This window comes from Dipodomys ordii, unplaced genomic scaffold, assembly GCF_000151885.1.
Source record: "Dipodomys ordii isolate 6190 unplaced genomic scaffold, Dord_2.0 Scaffold25, whole genome shotgun sequence".
Classification (NCBI taxonomy): domain Eukaryota; kingdom Metazoa; phylum Chordata; class Mammalia; order Rodentia; family Heteromyidae; genus Dipodomys; species Dipodomys ordii.
This window is the reverse complement of record NW_012267241.1, coordinates 21,857,844-21,863,843: the sequence shown is the minus strand read 5'-3', so window position 1 is coordinate 21,863,843 and position 6,000 is coordinate 21,857,844.

The window sequence follows — 6,000 nt, the reverse complement described above, 5'->3', positions numbered from 1 at the left end:
ATCTAATCATTATAATTGGTCAACCTGTATCCTTGTTTCAGCATTTTGTTATTTCCCTTCCCATCCCAAATTAGAAAAATGTATATACAAGATCATTTAGCATCATCTTATATGGTCATGTGTATACAGCTTTTGAGCTTTTCTGCTCCTCTGATAAGATTATCCTAGATATATACTAATTCTTGCAAATAAGGGAAACCATGGGACCTATATTTCTTTTGGTCTGGCTTACTTCACTTAATATGCTTTTTTCCAAGTCTTTCCATTTCCTAACAAATGGGGTGGTATCATTCTTCCTGATGGAGGCATAGAATTCCAATATATATATATATCACATTTTCTTAATCCATTCATTTACTGAGGAGCATCTGGGTTGGTTCCATATCTTCGCTATGGTGAATAATGCTGCAATAAACATAGTTATGCTGGTAGCTTTAGTATGGCCTTGTTTGTGATCTTTTACTGCACAATAGTCTTAAAGCCCAAATATCACCAAAAGAGGAAAAGAATTTTTTAAAAAAGAGGAAAAGAATAAAAGCAGAAAGCTTAAAATTTTCACATCATTATAAAAAGAGGTTGGTAGTTTGATATAAGTATATACGTATGTATATATGTATCTATATGTTTGGTATCCATATAAATATATATTAGATATCTATAGCTAGATATGGTTCTATAGATTTAATCCACAAATTTTTAATCCATAAAATTTTAATCCATAAATAGAGGCTGGGTATATAATCAGTGGTAGAGTACTTAGCCAGCATTTGTGCGGCCCTGGATTCAACCCCAGTTCCACAAAATGATTGGAAGATACATAGATAGATAGATAGATACAAACATACATACATACACACACACATACATACCTTTGAATTTGCAATAAATATAAGAGAACCAAAGCTCTTCAATCTGTTTTGTTTGTGTCCATGTTTGGGATTTTTGGACTCAGAGCTTAACACTTGTTAGGCAGGTGCTCTACTACTTCAACCACACACAACTAGCCATTCCAAGCAGATTTTAAAATGAATCTTTGGAGGGTGAAATTATAAGTTCTTCTGGAAAAGCATAAAGTGAGGGTTTAACTTAGGGAGTGGTGTGTACAGTTCCAGGAGAGGCCTTGCCTCAATGCCCTGAAGGGTTCAAAAAATTAACACACCTACAAAACTTCCTGTGGCTTGTGTTCTGCTGTAATTTTAATTCATGTATCTGTGACATGTTGCTGACACCCTGTATGCCCAGGGTAGGCAAGTCATAATTCAAGGCCATTTTCAAAAACTTTTGTTCTGAAAACACTTCTGAATCCTATACCTGGTTCTCCAACATTGCTAGCTAGCCATTTTCAAAGACCTGGAGAGATAAAAGAAGCCCCGGTGGCTCATTGTAGGGGTGGCCCTGACCTCTTTTCTGCTCGAACAAGTGCTGCTAGATAAACAGCACAGACATTGAAGTGCTTTTATAACTATACTGGGAAATGCAAGCTATATCTGAATCTGAAAATGTAGTCATTTTCAAGGTCACTGCTTCAATAAAGAGCAAGTCTAATTGAAGTAGGCTGATTGCAAGTAAGTTTTGGCTACTATGCTCAGCCCTCTCTCCAACAGGCTGAGCACAACATAAATTATTCACGTGTGTCAATGAGTTAAGGCCGGTTGTCATGATGAGATTCTGGCTATGGTGTCATGTCTAATTCATCCTCAATTTATTCTAACAAGAGAGCACTATTATCCTGGACAGGGCCTCATGTCCTTCACATTAGGGAAAATTCTCTCATGTAGATAACCACCACCACTCCCTCCCCCCCCCCCACTTCATCCACCACCACCACCACCCCCTTCACCAACGGAAGTCTTCCTGAGCCTATGGACAGCCTATACACTTTGACCATGAGGTGGCGCCTGCAAACCTTTCTGGGGCTTGCATGCCGAGGCTGCTGATTCCATCCCTTTGCAGGCCAGATAGATGGAATGATTCTTATAGCGAAAGATCCAGTCCAGAGACTTCCAACAAGCCCAAACCACGCTAGTTTGAAGGATCAAACTTGGCAGGCTCAATCAGGTGTTATTGGCTCATACTTGTACTCTTATATACATAGAATAAGGGAAGACACAACTGAGTTCAAAGCCAGCCTGAGCAAAAATGTCCTTGGGACGCCTTTACAATTAACCAACAAAAAAACAGGCTGAATGTATGGATCACGCAATAGTAGAGCTTCTGGACAAGAGCAGAAAAAGCCCAGCAGTTGATACTGCAAGGCCTTAATACAAACACACCACACACACACACACACACACACACACACGCATGTGCACGCACACACACACAATTTTACAAGATCCAAATTCAAGTCTTCTCACTATCAAACTCAAGTTCATTCCATCAAAAGGCAATGGTGGTTTGTTTCTAAACCAAAAGCAAATCATGAACAACAAAACACCTTTTTCCCCGACGAAATTTTACCAGTGAATTTACTTCTTCCACTGTCTGGGCCCATCTTAGCTTCCCTCACAGCCAGCCTCTTATTGTTCTAAAAAAGCAAAAACAAAAACAACCATCTGAGTGCTCATTCAAGGTCGCCTTCACAGCAATCCCACAGGAGCAGGAAAAGAAAACAATCCCCATTTTGCAGATGAAAATCTGAGGCCCAAAGATCCGAGCTGGGAAATGACAGAGCTGGAATGCTGTCCCCAACACCTACTTTCTCAGTTAAAACCCATGTGGCCTTGGGATGGCTGTGCCTGAAGCTTCCTGGGAAAGCAGAAGTGAGCAGGCAACCATTCTGCCCAATGTCCTCCCTGTTTCCCTTCTCTCTGCCCCCTCTATACCTCTCAAGCATTCCCTTCCTATCTGTTTCATTTCTTTGGGTTTTGTTGCTTGTTTTGCAGTGCTGGGGGTGGAAACCAGAGTCTCACACATTCTAGGATTTCCATTGAACCTTCTCAAGTGTCCCCAGAGACCTTGTTCCTAATGGCTTTTCCTCTGCTCCAGTTTAAAACAAAACAAAAAACACTCAGTAAGAGATTCCAAGAAAACCTCACTCATTCACACACCAAGTCACTGTTCCTGGTCCTTGCCTTCCTCAGATACTTCTTTTCCCTGTGGTCCTGTTCTCAAGCTTTAGGTGGCAATCACCCTCTAATTTCTCCTACTTTAACCATAGTTACACTTGCTTGCTTTAAAAAAATTTTAATATATTAATTTATTTTTATTTGACAGATAATTTTGGTTAAAATGTGTTATTTCAGTGAATACATATACACTGTGTAATGACCAACACAGGACATTTTGGAAATCTTCACTTCAAACACTCATTTTTTTGTGTAAGAATATTCAAAATTCTTTTAGCTGTTTTCTTGGGGTTTTTTGGTACTACTGATGTTCGAACTCAGGGCCCTTTTTGTTGTAGTTATTTCTCAAGGAGGATTTCCTCCTACATTACCTCATCAATAGCTAGAACCACATCACCACACCTGGCTGATTTGTTGAGATATAGGGCCTCTAACTACAATATTCTCAATCTCTGTCTTCCCCACAGCTGAGATTATAGATGTGAGCCACTGTACCATTCTCTGTTTTGATCTACACAGCATGGAATTATTAACTGTTACCCCCCTCTGTGTAACAGAACCAAAAAATTATTTCTCCTGTCTGTGGCTTTTTGCTCATTAAGGACAAAGTCCTTCTCCTCTCAGTTTGCATGTTTTAGAGCAGATGTTTGACCCCATCCTCAGGTCACTGACTCACTCCTGGGTCTATAGCTGCAGAGCCCAGGCCTTTGCAGTTTCCAAATCTCCTCATGTGGTTTTGCTGAACAGTCAGGATTAAAAACAACTAACCTTAATGAGACAAATAAAAAACATCAATATTAGAGCCAGGGGCCAGTGATTCATGCCTATAATCCTAACTACTCAGAAGGCTGAGATCTGAGAATGCTGGTTTGAAGCCAGTCTAGGCAGAAAATCAGTGAGACTCTTGTCTCCAATTAACCACCAAAAAGCCAGAAGTGGAGCCATGGCTCAAGTGGTAGAGTGTCAGCCTTGAGTGAAAAAGCTAAGGGACAGTACCCCGTTCCTGAATTCAAGTCCCAATATATACACACAGAGAGACAGATCAATAATGGGTAATTGTACTTATGTGAGATAAGTAGAATATTGCAATTCACAAGACAGGAAGTAAAAAAAATACACTATCTGTCCCCGAAATAACTTTGCCTTTGCCTACCTTCCTGGCTGGCTAAGTCCCCTGGCTTCTAATATTCGGCTCCTGACTGGGGCTGGGTACTCTGCATTCATATTCTTCATACCTCCCACCCCTCTTCTCCTTTCTTCTCTCCTCTCCTCTCCCTTTCTCTCTTTTTTTTCTTTTCTCCCCTCTCTCCCTCCTCTCTTCTCTCACTCATTCAGCCTTAGCTGTCACCTATAGGTTACTGATTGCCGTGTCCCTCCCTAGCCCTGGAGGTCCCTCTGAACTCTGGCTCACAACCCCACCACCTGTCTTCCTAGAAACACCTGCTTTCCCTCAGGCATAAACCCAACATGTCCAAAATTCAAATTGTAAATTTTCCCATTTCCTACCTTGCTTTTCTCCTGTGCGTCCTGTTTTGAAACCAAGCATCATTTTGCATTGTATGTGTCAAGTACTTAGAGTAAGCCATTATTATGTGAAAGTTAATAATACTATTAACAACAGGATTATAGTTATAAAACTATAACAAGGGCTTTCAGACACATGACAAATCTCCAACCTTAAAATTTAGCTTCTTGAAAATCAAGGTAGAGGCTGGGAATGTGGCTTAGTGGTAGAATGCTTGCCTAGCATGCCTGAAGCCCTGGGTTTGATTCCTCAGTACCACATATACAGAAAAAGCTGGAAGTGGCGCTGTGGCTCAGGTGGTTAAATGCTAGTCTTGAGTAAAAAGAAGCTCAGGGACAATGTCAGGCCCTGAGTTCAAGCCCCAGGACTGGAAAAAAATCAAGGTAGAAAAGGTAACATCAGGAGCATACTTGTCAAATGCTGTAGTCTATGTTCCTCAGAACACCAGGTCCACTGGAGCTTTACAAGGTGTAATGAAAGGTGGGAATGGCAAGGTGTATGAGATATTTAGACTATAATCTAAGGAAGCAGTGACTACACCTCAAACAACTTTCTGTCCCTCTTGTCAAGATGTGTTACAGTCTTATACATAGTGCTTAATCTATGTATTATTGCTTGACTAATTTTTGAAAATATATGACGTTGTCAAAGATAACCCATTATGAATAGATACAGTGAAATATTATTTAATCTTCAAAAGGAAGGGAACTCTGATGTGTGCTGTATGAATAAGTTTTGATGCTATATTAAAAGAAATAAGACAGAATGAACTTGTGACTTAGAAATTATGTAATCACTTAATCACAATAAAAAAAAAGAACTTCGGAGAAGGGAGGGAGGGAGGGAGGGGATGGTAGGGGGAAAACAATGGAGGGGCTAACAATGTTCAAGAGGAAGTGTACTCATTACCTCACTCATGTAACTGTAACCCTCTGTATAGTATCTTTACAATAAAAAATTAAAAAAAAAATAAATAAACTACTCAGAAGAAAAAAAAAAGAAATAAGACAGCAACAGATGGATATTGTAAAAAAAATACCTCTTTGAAGCAGGGACAGAAAGAATGGAGATTGCTAGTGGCTGGAGGAGTAAAAAAATTATTACAGAGTGGATATGGAGGTGGGGGATGCTAGAGGTGGAACCCATTACCAAGTACATGCCAACCAACTACGCTACCACAGACCCACACCTCCAGCCAAAGGAGTCTGATCTCAGAAAAAAATGAAAAATTTTATTTTGGAGATGGATAGTGGTGATGATTGCACCATAATATGCATGTTCTTAATGCCATTTAAAGTGGATAAATGGTAAACATTGTATCATATATATTTTACTACAATAAAAACTACCAAGAGCTGGTCACTGGTGGTTCATCCTTGTAATCCTAGTTACTCAGGAAGTGGAAAT